This window comes from Triturus cristatus, chromosome 8 (genome assembly GCF_964204655.1).
Source record: "Triturus cristatus chromosome 8, aTriCri1.1, whole genome shotgun sequence".
Classification (NCBI taxonomy): Eukaryota; Metazoa; Chordata; class Amphibia; order Caudata; family Salamandridae; genus Triturus; species Triturus cristatus.
The window spans coordinates 41,168,167-41,190,885 of NC_140591.1; the positions used below are offsets into that span (position 1 = coordinate 41,168,167).

General features: G+C 44.5%; 1 protein-coding gene across 1 annotated transcript in view; it reads left to right on the plus strand.

Moving 5' to 3' along the window:
- LOC146799920 (uncharacterized) overlaps window positions 1-22,719 on the plus strand; it is a 74,871-nt gene that overhangs the window by 45,582 nt on the left and 6,570 nt on the right. The gene's annotated exons all lie outside the window — the stretch shown is intronic.

The following is a 22,719-nucleotide window of genomic DNA, read 5'->3' on the forward strand; positions in this document are numbered from 1 at the left end:
GAGGGAAACACACTCAACGTCGCCCCTGGCCCGGCCTGTGGCAATATGGTGATGTCAAGTTCAGCCTGGCCGGCAGACACTGGTGCAAGGAATGACTCCATCACGTAGTACATAAAACTGTAAGGTTCGAGAGAGAGCAGTCTATCCCACCCTATATAATACAAAGATGTGCAAAATTGCTTACTGCAGCCCATTATAGAGTTCAGAAGGGACCGGTCACATCCACTTACCCATTTTCAATTAAAACAAATCCCAATATACGGCGTACTCTCCGCCTTCAGCGCGGACGCCATTTTTAATCCACTTTAATACTCCCGATTCATTTGTTCACCACTGGATTTAACCACCTCCTGCAACCGCCATCTTTGAACCCTTTTCGCCGTTCAGGGCATTATATTTAAGTCCAATGTGTCCATTTACACAAGTAAAAAGGAAAAAAGAGAAACACTAGCCATAAAGCTTCCAATATGATGGGGGGCAGCACTATCTGCGAATGTCACATTTCTTACCTTTTAATATTCCGGGTTAGATATTTGGTATGTTTTTGGGTTTAGAAAGAGGAGTTACACTCCTGCATCCCCCATGGGCACCATATTAGATCCTCTTTCTAATTCAAAACCTAATATCGAGACTCAGTATATTGATAAACATAATGTAAGAATTCCTATGTTGTCATTTTATCCATAATCCCATTTCATAGAATCATAAACCAAGTCTGTCATTAGTGCTGGGAAAAAGCCCTACCCATAAATTTAATGTGGTAATACTCCATATACTCACAACCAGTCGACAGAAAATGATACTTTTCTTTGTTGGTATTATGTCAATATTCCACACTTATAAGTCTTGTTCTCCATTTCGCTTCAGCTTTCCTCAACATTACTTCTCTGTTTCCCCCTCTCTCATTATCCATAACTGGTTCTAATGCATAAAACCAAACTGTGATATCCCCAGGATGATTTTGATTGTAATGTATTGCTACTGGGTTGCCCATGTTTTTACTCCTAATGGCCTCACATGTTTTTGGATGTGCAACTTGGGAGGACGTATGCTACTGCACACCTAACTCATTCCACAAGTGCGTCCAAGAACACGTACCGTGTGTGTTGTATTACAATTTATGAAACTGTTGGTCATATATCTCATCTTATTGTTATAGCAAAAACTCTGTGTCTTGTTCCTTCCAAACTGACACACATTATATTTGCCACAGGTATAGAAGCCCTTTGTTTTAGCTGGCATCCAACTCTCATTTTTAAGTATGGTATTACTACTTTTTATATAACTCGGGCATAGTTGGTTCTTAATGGTCATCCCCTTGCAGTATATAACCTGTGTTCTGGATGAAACAACTCCCTCCTGTAGCTCCATGCCCGGAAGGGTATGCCAGTGTTGCCCTAAATTCAGTTTTAGGGAAGCTCCTGGCACCAGGGAATGTGAACCTGCCAACTTGAAAGAAGACAGATGTGAAAGGTCACAAAAAGCCAGAACAGAAGATCTAGCAACTGACTTTGCACCAACCCTGCCAGCCCATCTGCTGACTTCGTTAACTGCGCCAAAAGATGACTTGTCCTGCAGCTGCTGTGTCTCCAAAGCCTGGGAGAAGCACCAGTACTTTGCCCAAGAACCAGGAACACCAGTGGAACCGCTGAGCTGCTCCCCTGCACCTTCCAGGTTCCAAGAAAGACCTATGAGGCTCCAAGACCATCAAAACCTGACTCCGGAAACCACCACTGCACCCCAGCCATCCAGCCCGAGCTGAAGTGGGCCAATGGTGCCAACTTGGTCCCCCGACCCTCCAGACTGGAAGCCCACCTTGGGTTTCCCCTCTGTGGACTTCTTTATACTACCTGCAGCCTCTGTTTGCAGGCCCTCCTCTACCTCAACCGCTCGTGGTGACAAAACCCAATGCCTAAGGACACCTCTGAATTCGTCGCCCATGGAGAGGAGGACCAAAGGTGTCCCCATGTCCCTGAGCGTTGTGAGGCCTGAGCCTCCTGTTGGTTCAGCCTGACTGGCCTCCCAGTTCAAACCTGCAGCCTCTTTTCATGCAGACCGATACCCAACACTGTATGCCCTACTGCACCCAACCGCCCTAGTGCCGCTGGAGGTGCCCTGCTGGTGCTGCCTTGGACATTACCCCCTACTCACCTTAGGTCAAGTACATTGGTCTTGTAAGTCGCTGTACTCTAGCTGTATGCTGTATTTGTTTTTTGTCCCATAGGATAACATTGCAACCTCTGAAAAATGCAGTGTCGACTTTTAAATCGTAAATGTTTTTCTCTTGCAAAACCTACCTACCTGATCAAATTGATTCTGATGCCCAAGTATATATAAAGATACGTATTATTTTTATAAATGGGTGAGGATTTCCTTATTGAGTCGTGTGCATCATTTATTGACTGTGTGTATTTTGCATATGTCTAACTCTGATCAGCTTAAGCCTTTCTCACTCACACTACCCCCTAGAAGAGCTTCTTAGGATTGCTAGAGCAAGCCCCTGTCCACTGATAAGGGAATACCTCCACTCTTTGCACGGTATACCTTGTTTTTGTTATACCATATGAAGATCTAGTTTCCTACACTGGTGATCCAGCGTCGGGATACAAGACTTGCCATCTGCTGTACCACGTGGTTAATAAGTGATTCCACTAAGGAATCAAAAATTGTCATTAGTTTTAAAAGCATCTTTTCTGATTTTTCATGTTTTTTTAATATGTTTAAAACCTAGCTTTTAGGGCTTTCTGTGTAGTCCCACAGTGAAACTGTTTAGAATTTAAAAAGTATACTACTTGCTGGGCCCAAAAGTCTATTTTAGAATTGTTGTTGTTTCCTAACAAGGTCCCAGCCATAATTACAAAAATAAAAGCATACAGAACTACTAACAAGGCAAAGCTCCAGGAGCTCTTGGCAGAGTATGAGAAAAACCATCCAGGGGATGACTCTGATCTCCATGAGGGTCAGAATGGAGACAGTAGAAATGAGAAGAGTTTAGAGCCTCTTCCCCTTGAGAGAGAGGACCTCACAGAGGAGGAACCCATCCTAGAGAGACTAGCCAGGAGGGCAGCTCTGGAAGCCAAAATCCTAGCTAGGCGCAAAGAAAGAGCTGACATGGGCCTTGGACCAATTTCTGGTGGCAGCAAATTCATAAATAGGGAGAAAGAAGAGGCTTTTGACCCTAAGATCCCCAAAGGAATTGTCCCCAAATAAGTAGACGGTGATGATACCACCAACTGGTTTACAGCCTTTGAGAGGGCCTGTAAAATGAGGCAACTCAGCCAAAGGTATCGAGGCTCTCTTCTCAGGAATATGTAGGGATAGGTTCCTGGCACTGAATGAGGCAGATGCTGAGTCGTATGACCTCATGAAGGATACTGTAGTAATCTGCTAAGCTGTTATCTATTTGCCTAAGCTGTGATGTCATCTATTGAGATATGGAATGTTACAGTTTGAATCCAAGGGGCTGCTGTGACAGTTCCCTGGGGGCTGTGGAGACGAATGGTCATTAAACATCGTGTTCCCACACTTACCTGTTCTGTGGTGATTACTTCAAATTTGGCGACGAAGTGGTCTGACCGTTCGACGTCTCCACCCACGTGTGCCGCAGTCTCGTTTGAGTCCAGTGGGCAGCTGTTGTAAAGTCAGCTGAGAAGTGACCACTGATTCTTCTGGTTTCTGTTGGTGGTGCAGTAACTGTCAGGTCTGCTGAGGAGTGTCAGCTGACAGATTCATTGCCTCAAGCTATCCTTTGGTGGGGGTTCACATCGGAGTTAACATCAGTGGGACGTCCTGGTGTGAGGTGAACCGTGTCTTCTGAGATTGTTCTTGAGGTTCGAGTCAAACAAGCTTTTCCGGTGTGCTGCCACATCGTGTGAGTTCCCTGAGCGTCGTTGGAGTCATGGTGGAAGGAGCGGAGTGTCACATTACTCAGGTACTTCTCTTTGTCATTGTCCTGAGTGCTACAGCATGAATCCTGACATTCCCCAGAGAGTACCAGCTTCAAATGATGACGTGTCAGAACGTTGGATGCCTGACATGTCAAGGGTGACTTGCACGGTGCTGGTGAAAAACGTGTGACAACCAGCGTCTGACGTGTGGTACGTTTTGCGCAGAAGAGGAGTTCTCCGTGTGTGCGGTGTTTCCCTGGCAACCAGCATCTGACGTGTGGAGTGCTTCGTGCAACCAGCGTTTGTCGTGTGGAGTGTTCTGTGCTGAAGAGGAGATTCCTGCCATCGCTGATCTACGGCGTTTATTCTGCTAGATTGAAGAGGTGTGTTTACGGCTTTCGGACACTTATCTGGTGTTGGTCAAGGAGCAGTGGCTCTCAAGTACTTTTGTTTTTGTTCTGCTGCTGCATTATTTTGGTTTTTATTTAAAAAAAAAAAAAATAATAACTTCATGTGATCCTTTAACACATAAGTATTCCGTGAGCATATTATCCGTTATTGTCCTTGACAGTGATTTTGTGCACTGTTTGACTTTAAACTATCTGCAAATATTTTTCTTAAGTATTGATTTAGTGCACCGGGTGACTCTAAAATACTGTATTAATCTATATGCTCACTATTTACTGTTTAAAGGTGAATGATTATTATTACTATTTTTGCGTTCATTTAGTTCAAAATGCAAACTGTCCAAGCACCCCCTATGTTTAGGTCTCGGCTAGCAAAGGCTGCGCTTGCGCAGTCTCGCTCGCGAGATTTAATGACTTTGAGAAGTGGGGCTTGAACCCGCCCCTCTTCTCCCTTGGCTGGCCTCTAAACATTCCAGCCAATGGCAAGAGGAGAGAAAGAAAAACACGCCCGAATCCGAAAATGCCGCTCCGTTTCTCCGAGGCATTTCTGCTTGACCTCGGAGAAACATGGTTACAAAGTCGGCGGGGTCCTGGGGTCGGTGTCAGCCATGCCGCTGTCTGTGGGGCACGATTTGTTTTTCAAGCGCAGTAAACGCACCAACAACTCTGAGGCGGGCGGACGGTGCAGCTTCTGGCAGGCCTCCCCTCCCCCCTCAGCCGCCGCCATTTTGTGTTCACAGCTTTTCCGATCGAGAGCTCCAGGGAGAGAGAGAGGAGGGAGCGCTGCCTCGCCAGGCTCCTACGTAGAAAAGCTTGGCATAAGCACCGGGGACAGGGCCCCCTGCGTCAACATTACACCTCCAGCTCTCGTAAGGTGTACGCGGTATATGAAGTGCTTTAGAAAACCGTCCGAGCAAGCTGCGTGTCCGCTCTCCATGTGCAGGGCGGGGCGGGCCAGCCGCCGTTGTTCTCCCTCAAACTAGAGGTAGGTGGCTTTGCTTCGTTTGGGTTACGATTCTGTCTTTGGTGCCAGGCTGGGGAAGATGCAACATGTACTAGTTACTGTGCTCCTCGTAACACTTACAGTACTACCCCTTTCTGCTTCCACCCCTTCATGTGATCCCGGAGTACATTTTTATCCATTTCCCTATTAGCTTGGACGAAGTTCTACACAAGAGAGACACTCTAAACAAAGCAATCTGTTGCTGTCTAAATCAGGAGACTGCCGCCTAAATTGTTAGTATTGGCATACCTCAATAGAACATACTTATTAAACTAGTGACATAATGAAAACAGTGTATTTTTTCACTCCTGTTAAAAAGTTAGCTTGTATTTGTAACAAGTTCTGCCTTGGCACGTGTTCAGGTCCTGCGCAGCTTTGGTTATCTCTTCTGCAATGCGTGAGCCTCTTATCTGTGAGTGAAATGTCCTCAGCAGCACCCGCTGCCCACAAACAGCAGCAAGCATCTCACGCGCACCCTTTGTTAACCTTGGTTCTGCGCACAGAACACAGTGGCTCGACCATGAGGTGACTATCTTAAAGCATTTTGTGGGTTTTGCATGTTTTGTTTGTAAAATAGAAAACACTATGGCAACCCATAACTATTAACACATACTGGAAGTAACATTTGAGAATCCGTATGCAATATTAAACTCTGTAGCCTTAATATTATAAGCAAACAAAACAAATAAAAGAACGACATAGCTAAAACGTGGAGAAGTATAGTCTTTGAGTAGACTCTTAATTTGTATGAAATTTCATGTATAATTTATACCGTGATTAATATTGTTTCCGATGTATGAACATGGAAAAGACTAGTTCAAGATGGCCGTTTCCTTCGCGGGTAGCCCGCAGCTCGAGCACGCCAGTCTGCTGTCTGTGGCTGCCAGTGGCAGGGCGCTGTGATGGAGAAGGAGGGGGTTGGAAGGATGAGGAGCAGCTGTGGCAGAGCAGGCAGGGAGCCTGGGAGAAGAGGATGGGCAGTGCCGTGTTCTGTGCAGGAGGTCAGTCTGAGGTGAGCGTGCATGCTGTAGCATAGAAGTGGTGCAGTCTGACTGGATGGGCTCTGCAGAGCCTAGCGGTGGTTGGGTCCCGCGCCACATCGGAATACAATGATGATGAGGAGGGGTTATACATACCTACACAAAGAAGAACAAAATGCACATGCAGGGGACCATTCTGAGCGAGAGTTGGCGAAATTGTGTACTGGAGAACTACTACAGTCTGTCAGTGGAAGACCTCATGCTTAGAGCGGTGGAGCTGCGGTATTTTCGAGGGGCGGCGCTGTTGTTTCCTTTGGTCTGACGCTATGCCCCCCCCCCCCTCCCAGAGTAGCGCCCTTGAGTTCTCAGTTTAAAAAAAAAATACGGATTATTTTCAACGCTGGAAAGAGTCCCACCACAGTCACTGGTGAGGGGTTTGGTCTGGCTGGTGCAGAGTAAAACGTACAGGCTTTTCTTTTTCAAGCCAGAGGAATATGGGTTTGCCATATCTATGTGAACACTGGGCCATTTTGTGCAACTCGCACTGTGTTGTCAAAGTTGCCCAGTATTCTCTCCCACTACAGGACACTCATCGTGGTTTTTTTTGTCCCGTCTTTGTGGTAGCCTTTCAAAGGCCTTGCATGCAGCTTTGCCCGGTTTCCATAATATTTACCTGTTGGCGGCTTCTTGTTGTACTCTTGGATCCTCAGACATATTTTCAAAGTGTATTAAGAACACGCATCGTTCGGTGCGCATAGCTATCATGTTTTTGTTTTTTATGAATGGCGACATTCATGTTTACCTTTTGTCACCCATTATTGTGAGAATTTTTCAAGTTGCAGTGGTAGGTTAGCAAGAGTCTCCGTTTCTATTTTTACGCTTTTTTTTCCCATATTGGCGCTTAGATACTTTGAATTGTGTTCCGGGTACATGATCTTTTCAATCTTAGGAAGCATTTTGTAACCAACAGTTAAAAAATCACCATATAATTTTGACCTGGGTTATCTGGTCATACAGTTAACAGTTTTTCCCTCAAAACTATTTGACTGTTTAAGTTGGAGTCCAGCTACAATTGTCTTCTGAATGTAGCATCACTTCAACCATTGAGGTGGCTGCAGGTTTGAGTCCTTCTAATCAATTTTGCTTAACCTTTCTGAACATAAACGCTTGCATCCTAAAGTCCCCAATAAATAAATAAATAATGAAGAAGCGAGGACCAGTGTACCTCCACTGTGAAACATGAGTGCCTACAGTGTGCCCAGACATGTCTGGCGCTGGGAGGCCTGCTGCCTTGTCAACGATAATTAGAACTGCGCACATCTGGTGTCAAGCGCACAAGACGCTCTTTAATTTAATAAGCACCTTCGTTCCCTCCAACCCGTCTGCCTCCCCAGGTGAGGACTTTCTCGTTTTTCGCCACCGTCGACAAGTTGAACAGGAAATGCATCTGGTCGCTGTGAACTAACGGAAGGGAAACTCTTTAATTGAATGTTTTAAACTGACAGCTTCGCCCGGACGGGCACATCACGGGCTTGTTGTATACATGTTTACATCTAACAGGACAATTTTTCTGTATTCCAAGCTCAAACCAGTACCGAGCAGGGCACATGCAGAGTAAATGTGATACCTGTATTCGGATATACCCTGTTCTCGTCTCAAGGCTGGTTTTATTTGCATTCACTTCAGAAAATCATACGAGAGTGGCATGGACTGGCACACGCGAACTGGCATAGTATCTAAGTATGCAAGCAAGAAGGTGTATTTTCGGATCTAGGTACAGCTGTGTGGGTGGCTCTGTGTGTGTGTGGCTCTGTGTGGGTGTCTCTGTGTGTGTGGCTGTGTGCGTGGCTTTTTTTGTAGGTGGCTCTAAGCGTGGTGGCTCTGTCTGTGTGTGGGTAACTGTGTGTGTGTAGGTGGCTCTGTGGGTGGCTCTATTTGTGTGTGGGTGGCTCTATGTGAGTGCCTCTGTGTGTGTGGGTGGCTCTGTGTGTGTGGGTGGCTTTGTGTGTGTGGCTCTGTGTGTGGGTGCAAATGCAATAGGTCTCGCATTTGAGAGTGATTAAGCTATTGACATTGTAAATAACAATGCCGTTTCTTTAAATGTTTTAAAAACAAAAACATAAACAAAAATATTGTCATGGGCAATGCCAATAGCTCTAACTTTAACAATGCCGAGACCATTGCAATGTAAATGCTCGTTTTACAGATTCCGGTAAGATGGAAGATTTGGTATAGAGCTTTTACAAAGTATTTAGGTGCCTTGGGGGGCTTTAGATTCAGTGCAGAACGTAGGAGATTTATTCTGGAACACAATTTAGGTCTAGAGGGTCAAGCTGTTTTAGAACACTTACCCCCTCTGGAAGTTCCAGAATGTGAACCTCTCAACGAGTATGACCAAGCAGTGGCCATGTTAGAAATGCAATTTGATGTAGAGGGTAATTTGGTTGTAGCGAGACATACATTTTTTACTAGTGAACAGGAAAATGATGAAAGTATTGTATCTTATGTTGCCGTGTTACGTATTCTTGCGTCTGAATGTGAATTTGAACAGTTTACGTCACAACTTATAAGGGACCACGTTGTGGCACATTGTAGAGACAAAAAAGTGCAACAGAAGTTATTAACATTAAAAAATCCATCGTTGTAAGATACTATCACTATTGTAAAAATTATTGAACTGTCTCAGTTAGCGTCTGAAGAGTTGAAACCTGATAAGATGAATGTTGGGGCAGTGAAGGAGAACAAGGAGCCAACAGATAAACAAGTTAATGTAATGCGTGGAAACAAGAACACCTCCTACAGACCTGAGAAGAAGTTGAACCCTCAAAAGAATGTGTGTACAAGATGTGGGTTTTCTTCGCACTTTCCCAATGCTCGCATTTGCCTGGCTAAGAATGTTTCGTGTCGCAAATGTGGCAAGCTTGGGTATTTTGCGAAGATGTGTATGTCAAAGGGGAATCTAGAAAACTCATTTCACGAGGATGTAGATAATGGTGAACAAATGGGTGACGTGGTGAGTTCCATGAAGGATTTAATTGTAGTGGTCAAAGATGATGCTGGTGAGTGTGTTGATCCAGTCGTGGAAGTAATTGTGGATGATACATCCATTCAATTGTTGATTGATTCCGGGGCACGCATGACCATGATCACAGAAGAGTTGTTTGAGAGTGTTTGGCAGAACAAGCATCTCGAAGCATCTGACAGGAACCCTGTATCCTATGAAGGCAGGAAAATTGAGCTTAAAGGTTTTTTTTAAACTAAGTTGATATTCAAAGAGAGATGCATTTTTGGGAAGGTGTATGTGGCAAAGAAAGGACGTTTTGGGGTGGTATCACCAAGGCTTATTTGGTATGACCCTTGGACCAGGTACTAAGGTGCAAGTATCGGTGGTGGATGAGTCTCAACAGCCTGAGTGTGTGACAGAATGGTGTGACAAGTTCAAGAGTGTGTTTGCTGATGGTTTGGGGTGCATTAAAGGTTTTTAAGCACTGTATTAAAGTGAAGGATCAGACTACCCCGGTGAAACACAAACTGCGCAATGTGCGGTATAGTGTGAGAGATGATCTGTCGTGTGAACTGAAAAGATTGTGTGAGTCTGGTGTCATTGAACCTGTGGAGTCATCCTTAAGGTTGTCTCCATTGGCCGTCGCCTGCAAGAAGGATCGAAGTTTGAGATTGTGCATTGATTTGCGCAGTCTCAACAAAGAGATTTGGGTTGACTCCCATCTCTTCCCCGCATTGATGACATTCTTGCAAAATTTGCTGGATGCAAGTTTTTTTCGAAAATAGATCTCTCATCCGCCTACCACCAGGTGGATTTGGACCCAAGTTGTAAGCATGTCACTGCTTTCGTTTCACCAATTGGCACATTTCAATTTAAGAGAATGCCTTTTGGGCTTGCATCTGCTGCTTCAGCCTTTCAACGCATCATGGAGCGTGTTCTAGAGGGTTTGGAGGACACTGTTGTCTTTCAAGATGACATTCTTGTCACTGGGAGATGTAAAGATTCTCATGACAGACAGGTTTCAAAAGTTCTACAAAGGTTACAGGGAAAAGGCATTGTAGCTAACGAGTGGAAATGTGTGTTTGGGCAGGAGTCTATTGAATACCTGGAACATCGTGTTTCAGGTCAAGGTATTCAACCTAGAGAAGGGTTGATTGAGGCCATTCGCAATGCTCCTTGTCCGGAATCTAAAGAACACGTTTCCTCATTCCTGGGTGTGTGTGAGTTTTACTCTAAATTCATCCCCAATTTTGCTGCCAAGACTGTCCATTTACGTGAACTTCTCAAGAGAAAGGTTGTTTTTGTATGGGGTAAGGCATGCCAGGAGGAGTTTCTTCGCATTAAGGAAGAGTTAGGTACGTGTAAGGTACTCACACCTTTTGATCCACTTTTACAATGTGTTGTATCAGTTGATGCTAGTCTTGATGGTTTGGGTGGCATGATTACACAAGTGAAACATGGTAAGGAGCATACAATTGGGTTTGCTTCTAGAGCTTTGCGTCCGGGTGAAAAGAACTACTCCGTAATAGAAAGAGAGTTATTGGCCTGCTGTTGAAAGGTTTAAGTGTTTTCTGTGGGGAAAGTCCTTCAAGTTACTTACGGACCACAAAGCACTCATCCCCATACTCAACAGTCACATTGTTAAAGAGCATACTCCCAGAATAGCGAGATTAAGTTCAAAGCTTTTGCAGTACAATTTTGAAGTTGCACACATCCCAGGTGGGAAAAATATCAGTGCGGATTTTCTTTCAAGATCACCTCTTCTCCTGGCTCAAGAGGAGTTGTTTCAGTGTGACGAAGATGAGGAATGCTTGATTGCAGCTGTTGATGTTTGTGGTGTGGGAGGTTTCTCTGAGAAGGAGTGGTTTGAAGCTATGCAAACAGATTCTGTTTTAAGGAGGGTAAAGGAACACATCGTTTTAGGCTGGCCTAAAGAGAAGCATCGTGATGCTGAACTTCAACCCTTTTCCAAGATTTCAATTGAGCTTACATTGGAGGGTGGGGAGTTAATTTTGCGTGGCGACCAGTTTGTACCTCCGGTATCCTTGAGGTCACGCTTCATCACTTTGGGGCACGAAGGTCATTTGGGACAAACCAGCACAAAGAGAAGAATTCGCTCAGTCTATTGGTAGCCTTCAGTGGACAGGCAGATTGATGAGGTGGTTAAGGAGTGTATCATGTGTTGCACTGCACGAGTGATAAGGTCATCAAGAGGGCCTCTCTCCTGTACAAGTGGTTGTTCCACCCTCTGAACTGTGGATGAAGTTAGCTGTAGATTTTTTAGGGCCTTTTAATGCTCTTCCCCATAGATAGAAGTTTGTGTTGGTTGTTGCTGTAACGCCCTGAACGTCTCAGGATCGTTTAACAGACACGATAATGAGAACGCAACCACTTGTGAAGGTTTAGTTATTTTAATGAAGGCAAAAATAATACAAGGAATAAACAAAGGTTATAGTCACTGGAATCCTCCAGGCTAAGTACGTTACCAGCCCACAGCACGGATGGTCCTAACCGTCCTCTGCATATACGCCGATCCCGGCGTATGCCAACAGAGGGCAGAAATGAAATGGCCGACAATGCCAATCGGTAGGCTGTGAGGGGCACGAAGAGTGTTGGGGAGAATCGAGGAGTCAGGGAAACACCCAGCCGGGGTCTCTACCTGAAGGGAGCAGCCGCTCAACCTCTTCCTCAGACTGCACCGGGACGCGGAGTCACCTCCTGGTGATGCGTCACCGATACCCCAATCACAAGCAAAGAAGACTGAACCGAGAGCAGCCGCTCGATCGATCCCGTGGACTTCCGAGTCTGTAACGCGGCAAACACCTCCTGGTGTGCGTTACAGCTGGCAGTCCCTGTATCTCTGGTCGGGCTGGGAGTTACGACTCCAACCAGCAAAAGCGCCACTGCGCTTTGACTCAGCCGAGTCAAAAAGCGAAGCTCAATGGTTATCCGGTAGAGCTTCCGGGTCCTTCACAGGTGACGATGGGGCAAGACACGGCCCAGGGAGTAACGACTCGACCTACCTCCGTTCTTGCCTTACTGGAGCACCACTCCGGAACACTGCTCTTCACTAAGCAGGTACGTCGGTGTAAACACAATATCCGACAGCGTTGTACCTCCCGGTTCCTCCCTTTATAGGGCGTGTTTTCCTTGAGTTATGTAACAGCTCTCCTGTTTACATAAGGGCGTGTTTTCCTTGAGTTATGTAACAGCTCTCCTGTTTACATAAGGGCGTGTTTCCTTGAGTTATGTAACAGCTCTCCTGTTTACATAAGGGCGTGTTTTCCTTGAGTTATGTAACAGCTCTCCTGTTTACATAAGGGCGTGTTTTCCTTGAGTTATGTAACAGCTCTCCTGTTTACATAACCTCTCAACCGCTAAGCCTCCTGGGAGATGTAGTCCGTTTTCGCTGGTTACCGTTTTCCTCCCTTCGCATGACAGGAATTCTTGACAGTTGCTGACGATCATAGCAAGTGGTGGGAAGTCCATTTTATGGTTGATCCCAATACCAGGGAGGTCATTTGTGTGGCTTTATATCATCCCCAGGCCAATAGTTTCATCGAGCGCATGAATCGTATCCTGGTTGAGTGCGTGCAGTGGGCTCTTTCTAATGGTGTTGACATTAAGGAAGCTGTCCACAGTATGTTATGGGCATACCGCACAACTCCTGTCCAGGCCATGGGTAAAAGTCAGTTTGAATTGTTGCGAGGAAGAGTTGCCACTTTTGACATGTGTCCTGCTTGGATGAGAAAGTGCGGTCTGCGTTCAAGTGTTGGGACATCTAACAAGATGTCGAACAGACCTTTGTTGGATTCTCATGATCCTGATATGTGTGCAAACAAAACCACATGAGATTCTTCCAGTAATGTTGTAAAACATTCATTTAATTCTAAGGTTTCTGTTGGCGATTGGGTCAAAATCAAGCTTCCAACTAAAGGGCCAAAATGGTTGTCCAAGTTCAGTTCCCTTTTACGGTGGATGCTGTTTCACGTTTTGCTGTCAGGGTCAATGGCAAGCATTGGTGGAATTGTTTTAGGGTTTACAAGATTCCCAAAAACTTGGTTTTCGAGAAGAATGGTGAGTGTCAGGAACCTGGTGAGTGCCCTTACCATAGGGCAGTGTTATCCCAAAAGACATAGAGTAGTAATTAAACCGGCTACTGTAAATTATTGGTTTAATGTTAACCCGGTGAAAAAGACCATTTCAAGATGGCCGCCGCGTTGCCCACGAAGCATCAGAGCCTCCGAAAGTGACGTTCTATTCTTGAAGGCTTTTCGGAATGATGCGGCTCGCGAGCGCGCTCAACTGCGCACTTCAATTTGAACCTGAGGTAGAGAAGTACGAATTCGAAGCGCGCTTCCTTTTAAGCAATTAGTGGAAGCGGCGCTTATTCAAAGACTTAATTTCACAGAGGGAATTATTTCCCATTCAAGTGTGCGGTGTTCAGGTGTCCAATTCATAATTGGGACATTACTAATTCGCATTGTGAGAGGCCAGTTGTTGAAGCCTTCCAGGAGTTTCGAGAGTACTAAGCTGGTGAGCCTGAGAACCTTCACAGTCAAGTAAGCCAAGAATTTCTCCTGCTACAGCGTTTAGGAGACTGCAACTTTGGAGAAGCGCGTTTGCCTCTGTACCCATCCTTCCTAGCGTTCTTCCCTTTCCTTTCCTTCCACTCTATCCTTCCTTGATCCTTCTTGCGCGTACCTCCCTGAAGCCATTTATCTTCACTATTTCAACGTGAACTGTACCAGACTTCAGGAAGAGAGACTTCGTGAGAGACTTCATTCAATTAGACAAATATCCCGAACCTGTTATGAGAACTATATGAGATAGGTCTAGCTACCAGTTAGGTAGGAGACGTCCATTTCCCAGTTAATAGAAGAATGGTAGAAAGTAGTGTTGTGATACTAATGTAGTGTCTTCCATGTGTGCTAGGAAGCTACAGTTCCAGGCCAGTAGGAACTGAGAGACCTCATTACAGAAGAGGAGCCTATACTCCAGCCATACCTGGTAGGATAGACAAGAAGTGATTAGATAAGTAATGAGCAGAACTGTTATGTGTATTTGAATGCTTCTTTCCCCTTATGTGCATTAGGAATCCCAGAAGACAGAAAAAACAGAAGACAAGGGAATTCAGGTCCAGCTCGAGTGTCTTTCTCTTCTCTGTCCACTCCCCTTTCCCCCTGCTTAGAGCAGCTGCTTTACGCAGTGTGTTCTGAGAGGAAGGAGTTGGGAATAAGCTTCTTCTGCCTCTGTGGAGAATCGACGGCCTTGACAGTGAGTTGGGTCCATCTCAAGATCCATCCATTTCCAATTTTTCTTTTGTGCGTAGGAGTCTAAGGAGATCTGTTCCTCCTAAACGCATGGATCTGTAGTTTTATTATTTTATGATGTTCTTTTATTATCCTGTATCTACATTTGATTTTCTTCCTATGTGTATTTCCTTTGTGCTTTGTCTTCTTTTCTTTTTCTTCTTTTCTGGTTCTTATGTTATTTGCATCCTTTTCCTTTCGCCTCTGTAACTGTTTATGAAAGAAGGGAAATGTTGTAGTAATCTGCTAAGCTGTTATCTATTTGCCTACGCTGTGATGTCAACTATTGAGATATGGAATGTTACAGTTTGAATCCAAGGGGCTGCTGGGCAGTTGCCTGGAGGCTGTGGACACGAATGGTCATTAAACATCGTGTTCCCACACTTACCTGTTCTGTGGTGATTACTTCAGATACCTTGATTGAGGGCTTTGGACTCACCACTGAGGAATACAGTATTAGATTCAGGGATACTCGAAAAACCCAGAGTCGGACCTTGGTAGATTTTGTAGATTTCTCAATTAAAAAAACACTAGGTGGTTGGTTAAAAGGTAATCCGGCCCAAGATTATGATGGGTTTTATAATCTTATTATGAAATAGTATCTGCTGAGTAACTGTGTTCCTGAAAAATTACATCAATATCTGGTAGACCTAGGTCCACTTTCTACTCAAGAGTTGGGGAAGAAGGCGGACCTCTGGGTCAAGACAAGGGTAACTAAGACAGCTAATGGTTGGGGCGACAAAAAGAATGGAGTTACTAAGCCTCCCCCAAGAGAAAGATGGTGACCAGTCCAAAGATAAAAACAAAGAGTCTTCTCAAGGCCCCCAGAAAACTGTTCAGGAGGGTGGGCCCCAAGCCAATATATAATCCAAGGGTGGGTACCACTAGAACTGGGATCATAAAAAGGCTTGTAGCTTTAATTGTAAGGTCAAAGGGCACCGGACTGGAAACCCTAGCGGTCTCAGCAAAACTTATCCCATTAGTTCACCTGCAACACCTGCAGTGGTAAGTCTCCAGATGGTATCCCAGGTGAGCCCTGACCATGTCCGAGAGCTCACTGAAGCAATTTTAGTCTCGGGGGGGGGGGGGGTGAGAGGTGGATATAGCTGCCCTTGTTGTCTGGTCCATTAACATGGAAAAATACAGACAACAGCCTCATAAATGGGATCAGAGTTGAAGCACTGAGGGATGCAGTTGCAAGTGTCACTATTAAGGCTGAAAAATTGATACCCCCGGAATAGTATCTGGCCGGTGAGGCATTCACAGTCATCAGTACAGACAACAAAACTAAGGTCCATCCCATGGCCATGGTATTTTAAGAATGGGGAGGGTTTACTGGCCAAATGAAGGTGGTGGTGGTATCCTCTGCAATTCCTGTAGCCTGCCTGCTAGGAAATGATCTGCAGTCAGCATGGACTGATGTCGAAAGAAAGATCCATGCAGCTATGCTGGGTATACCTGAATGAGTGTAAGTCAAACCCTAAGCACAATGCAAAGCCTAGAGTGAAAAAGAGAAGTTGAAGCGTGGAGTAATGGCCCAACCCTCCAAGAGAAAAGGCAAGAAGTCTGGGAAACCTGCTTCATAACAGACACAAGCTCATGTCCGCTCTCCTCAGGGAGAAGACCTGTCAGCCTCAGGGGGAACCGAGCCCCAGGAACTTGGGCCTTACACGTCAGAGCTCCTATGCCCAGGGAGGCCCTCTAGGCAAGATATGTGCCAGGGTCAGAGGACCTGTCCACTCTTGAAATCCGGAGACAGCAAGATACTTATCAGGAAAGGGAGATGTCAGTGGCTCCTACAGTACCTGTTGGGAGGGGGGCTCATTTACACTGAGGCCATAGACCCCATTCCTGGTGCCACTAGGAGAGTGGTGGTGCTTCACATGTAGAGAGAGTTCTTACTCACTTTGGCTCATGACATCCCCCTAGTTGGGCATCTTGACCATGCCAAAACTTGGAGTAGGAACTCCTGTGCCACCTGCCAAGCCAGTGGAAAAACAGATGGCCACCCAAAGGCCTCCTTAATTCTATTTACGGAGGTTGGGGTTCCCTTTGAAGGGTAGGGGTTGACATTGTTACCCCCCTACACCCTCCAATAGCATTGGAGAACAGGTTTATACTGGTGGTAGTGGATCATGCCACCAGGTAACCCTGAGGCTATACCCCTAAGGACTGTCACTGCAGTTGTCAGAGCCCTCATTAGTATTTTTACAAGAGTGGGTTTTCCTAAGGACTATTGACTGTGTGTATATTTTGCAGCTGTCTAACACTCTCTGATCAGCCTAGGGGTGCTCAATCACATTACACCCTAGAAGAGCACCTTGGGATTGCTAGAGTAAGCCCCTGTCCACTCATATGGGAATACCTAGGCTCTTTGCACAGTATACCTCTTTTTGGTATACCATATATATAACCAGCTTCCTACATCCTGCAACTGGCCAAAAGAGTCAGGTGAGCAAGTTGCTAAAGCGCCATAGACCGTGGTGATCTTATGACCTCAGTTCCTTCATTAACACTTTGGCCTCCCTCATGCAAAGTCGGCAAGAGCACACAGGAGCTACCCAAGTCTAAGGAATTGACTACAGTGGAGGTTATATTCACGATTGAGCTCTGTAAATGATTTCAATATAACTCACATGACCTCCCCCAACTTTGAGATTGCATTCCATCACCGGAGTCCCTGTAACCCCAGACAACTGCCCCAGCCATTTCCCCGACTACAGGAGTGTGTCCTTGTTATACGACGCATCCAGAGACGCATCCAGGCTGGGTTGTCCTGGGTATCAAACCACCGTCCATTTATAATAATTAAATGGGATGCTCTAAGATGAATCCACTACAGCCGCTATATGTCCCTCGAACATGGATTTGAAGCATTTTAACAGAGCAATTCTGGGAAGGGTGGTAGTTCCCTGGAAAACCTTGCAAAACGGCATCCATTTGAGTGAAGAGGTAGCAGGGAATAATATATGGAATAATTCTGTAGATGGTATAATTCGCGAGGCTAGATTACGATCTTAAAGATTGAGGAGCACCCCAAGAAGGACAGAGGGAGTGCTTATTAGAACCCCAGGACCCTGGGCAGACTATCCAGCTATGGTTGAATGTTTCTGTCCCAGGCCCTCTGCACATCCTCTGTAATGTATACCAAGAGGTATTTAACTTCATCAAGACCTGAAAGTCCCCTGCCCTTTCAAACGGTGAAAGGGGGTACACCATAAGATACACAGAGGATTTATCTTTGTTGATGATGGCGCTGAGAATTTCCAAAACATCTGAAGTACCCGGGGTCCTGACTGCTGAGGCTCATCAAGGAATGTCTGGACCTCATCAGCATATAATGCTAGTCTGTCTGACACCCCCGGGGCCCATTCAAGGCCCCTAACCAGTGTCAACACTCCGCTATTTGGTCCTTCACCATTATTTCATTGTTCTTTTTTACTACCCAATTAGTCACATGGAGCCAGCAGCCTCCCAGCCCAGTACGCACTCCACGACTACCGACTCATCCAGAGTGGGGTGATCTGCCCTTCATCTGGTTTGAAGGCATTTTGGTGGTATTTACTTTATAGAGAAAATCAGGATTTTCATTGAAAAGTTGGGTCAAAATGATGAAAAGTAGCTCAATGTGCTACTTGGCTTCACGGGGTCATTCCATAGGTGGTAAATGGATGTTTTCATGCAACCACCCATGGGTATTGACACAAAATCTACTCTATTAGCAGTTTTGGAGAAATATTTACACCAAAACATTATTCTTCCTTGAGGCAGGCTTAACAGAGGAGAATCATTTTAATTTGTACATACTTTTCAATCTTTGCATGTGTGTTGTGTACAAAATGGGAAAAATATGAAAGCTTAAGTTTTTTAACCGGAAAGCTCTCCTATCAGTATAAATCCTATGCTTAGTACAATGCACATACCCTTAAACCATGGTGCACAGGTGTGTGTGTGTTGGCAAATGGCAGCCTGAAGTGCATCAACGCTGGGTGAGAGGATAAACAGTGCATTATCTTGGTGGAGTTTTTCACACTCCCCTTGATGTAACACAGTGCTGCAACATTGGTTGCTACCTTGGGTCAAAAGTTAGCAAAATTCTCCCGTATTGTTAAGTTTTCAGACACTCCCAGATTTATTCTTCAATCCAATTGCAAAGGCATACTTTGACAGAACATTTGTCAGGTAATATAAACGTTACTCCATCATTATCCAGTGCATGTTCGTGCACATCAATAAGGTCTGCTTGCCATTTAGGGCCCGATGTATAATTTGGCCGACAGGCTTTTACTCCCTCGGGGCAACGAAGTCCCGGCCAGCCACATTTAGAAATGGCTGCCAAGCTGGTGGTCATTTTTTAGGCATTGCCAATAACCGCAGCCACGGCGGTTTCTGTCAATGTTTTTTTTTAAGTTTGACACACAGCTCCATCAGCATCATGGAGCCACCCATTAAAATATGTTTTTTTTTATTTTTAGAAAGAAAATCCCCCACCGGGACGTTTGCACTTTTCATTTGCCCTGACCTCCAGGGATTTCCTGGCGGTGATGGGCCGTTAGAACTGACCTGTATGTCCACCCATCTGATTTAGGTTGGTGACATAGAGGTCAGCCTCCGATGGCCCACTGTGGTTACATCAATGGTCTGCCTATATTTAAATTGAGCGGGCTGGCCATTATCGGTCTTTCCTAATTTAATTATTTTCCTTATCATGACATCAAGATGCTGAGATATGTTGTGTAAAATCGAAACCTTATTTTATTAATTATAAATAAATATGTATCTTTTAAACTTGGTGATGTATTAGAACATACAATGCTAAACTAATGATGAAAATGCATATACGTAGGTATGGCACTGAAATACAAAATAATCCATCTATCCCGACCCTCTCAAAAACTTGTGGCACAGAAGCGCAATGTTGGTTTTCTCTGCTGTTACTAGAATTATTCTTTTTACCTTCTTCCCGCCCTCCTCAAGTAGGCTTGACAGCAAATTCCAGAACATATTCATTAGCATTAAACTGTTTCATATTCAGTTATTCTCTGTCTGCAAAATGCACTATATACAGTTGTTGATGCAGTCTTCCAGCTCATCTTTGGGCTCAAGAATATTTTTTTCTATGAACGCTGTAAAAGCCTGACAGTTTCTATTTCACAGCGTGTGCTATAGCACAGAGAGGTCAGATGAAATACTGGCTTTGCTTCTGGCACATTTGATCTGATCAGGAAGTAAAATTTGTCTTCGAGGCATTTAATGTTAAGTTGCACACCGGTCTCCTCCATGTGCTGGAATATTTTTTTTGTGGAATGCAAAAAAAAATTACATAAATAACAACATCCACAAATGTCTTCATTTACTTCTTTCTAAAATACCAGAGGCCCCATTTTTAGACCTTTATAAAGATAATTGATCTTCAATAATACTTCCTACTCAAATTATGTTTCATTATGAAACAAATGTCCTCATTGTCCTACTTGTACATGCTTGCCACTTTCTCTAATGGGCTCCTTACCCCTTTAAAGCGCAGTAAAACCTGCCCAGTCTTCTTAAAACATTCAGCAGGTTCAGCCGTCTATTTCACCCTGTAAATAACTCTCACCACTTCCATAATTGTAAAGGGATGGAGCTTGTAAAATAGGTTTTTTATGAACTTTTCATGATCATCAGCACCCATCCATAACACAGTCATGAATCAGTTGATTGAAGTTGTTAATTTCACACCCATCCCAATGGTCACACCCTGCCTTTAGGCACATTTTTGTGGTTGTTGCTAGCACAGTCTGAAGAGTGCAAGAAACCATTTTACGATTGCATCTCTTTACTTACAGTTGCAGTTTTTATGAGATATGGAACGTTTTTCTATCTTGAGTAAGAGGTAAGAAATACTTGACAAAAGGTGTAGAACTTCCATATTCTTGCGAGCGGCGTCATCCCTCCATGGTGCCTCACTTTGCTGTAAAACAAACATCAACCTGCCTTATAACTACCCTCCTCATTACCATAGATTTAAATGCCCCTAAATGTACACTGCATAAGTTTGAAATATACTTATTTTTTGCATTCCAGGGTCACATGGTCCTTTACCATCCAGTGATTCTATATATTACGTACAGATTATTCGCTTGAATCGAGTTCCATACTATTACTGAAGCCCTACATCCGACTCTTCCTGTTCGATGCATTCATAGTAATTGTTCCACCTTCTTCTCTCATGGCTGCCTGTAGCATCAACAGACTTTTGTCTCCATTTTTGAGGCACTGCTAGGAGACTCCTTATCTGCTGCTGTCTCTGGAGGGTCATTGTGCTGCGGCTCTGACCGCTCTACACCGTGTAGGTGCTTTATTGAGCATGCCTATATTGTTGGCATTGTAGCCTTCAGATTTGGCTCCTAGTTTTCTTTTAAATTTTGAAGTGGTGTGCCTATATTTGTGGCTCCCTTCATCATTATGGCCATAGACTCTCCTGGAGGTCTGGTGTTTGCGCTATTACAAACCATTTTCAAAGAGGTCTAAAGTGTTTACTTTCTTAATTATAAAGTTAGAATTTCTTACCCTGGTCTGGAGCCTTCACACTTGCATCCTTGGTGACCATACTTGTCATGCAGAGATTTGTGTATAAAGTGTTCTTCACAGAGTACAATAGAAGGCATAGATAAGTGGATTAATGCACCTAGGATAGTGTGGTCAGTGTTTACCTTTTGTTTCACAGATTGTAATTAAAGTGATCTAGCTCCTCCCCATGATGTAGTCGCGAAATGAGCTTCAAGTCACACAATGTGAAATGTTTTTTGCAAAAGGACACGATCGGTAATGCAGCTATCAGCTAATTCTAGAACGAAGAATACTCGTCTGTGCTGGTAATCCCCTCTTAAAGACTGTGCCAAGCACACTGCAAGACATTTACGAATCAGGGCTGTAGCTACTACTTCTCTGCTTGTCAATTGATTTGACAAAACACACAACCAGTATTTGCACACCTGCTGTAAACGTATGAGCACAACAAATATACATGCAAGGGCTACATCATTATACTTGGACCTGGCCCTTTTGCAGGGTTATCCCCAAACTTTTTGCCTTCGTCGTCCTACTTTTTTCTCGCCTGTTTTTGTTGGCTTTAGGACTGTGGGCACTTTACCACTGCAGATAAGTGCTAAAGTGCATATGCTCTCAGTATAAAATGTATTGGTGATTGGTTTACCCATGATTGGCATATTTGAGTTACTAGTAAGTCCCTAGTAAAGTGCACTTGGTGTGCCCAGGGCCCGTAATTCAAATGCTGCTAGAGGGCCTGCAGCACTTATTGTACCAACCACATACGTAGCCCTGCAAACATGTCTCTGGCCTTCCACTGCAGTGTGTGTGAGTGAAGTGTTAAACTGCCATGTTGTTGAAACCTTCCATTTCACTTCATGTAAGGCCCCCGTAAGGTAGGATCATGATAGCCCCATGGGCGGGGTGTAGTGTATGTAAAAGGTAAGACATGTACTGATGTGTTTTACATGTCCTGATAGTAAAATACTGCTAAATGTATTTTTCACTATTGCAAGGACTATCTCTCCCATAGATTACCATTGGAGCTGCCTTGTAACCTCTTAGAAGTGTCACTTCCAATGGGGAAGAGATAGAGACTTGGAGTTTGGGGTCCTTGAACTCACAATTTAAAAATAAGTCTTATAGTGAAGTTGGTTTTTAAATTGCGTGTTTGAACTTGAGTGACTTCTGGCCCAGAGTCTTCTGACAGCCAAGTCTCCGTGAGAAACATTGCGTCCAGACTAGCCTCAGATAGAAGATCGAATATGTCTAGCTTGTGGGCAGCAAATACATTTGCCATTTCGTCTTAATTACTTATGGTAAGGCTGCGAACAATAAGAACTGCCCTCCCTCTAAACTGTTTGTATTGAACCTAACAAAATCACCATTATTGAACACTTGGCCAATCTCTGTGCATGCAGCAGGAAGCATTAACACACTGAATTGTGGAAGACCCTCTAATCATGCTTTCGCTTCATATAGACATTGCTTGACCGCTGTCTTTGTCCGTGAACGTACGGACATCATACACTTTGACATGCCACCCAATTCTCTTTTTCCCTCTAGGATTTGTTTTTTGTCCTGAAAATGATTCG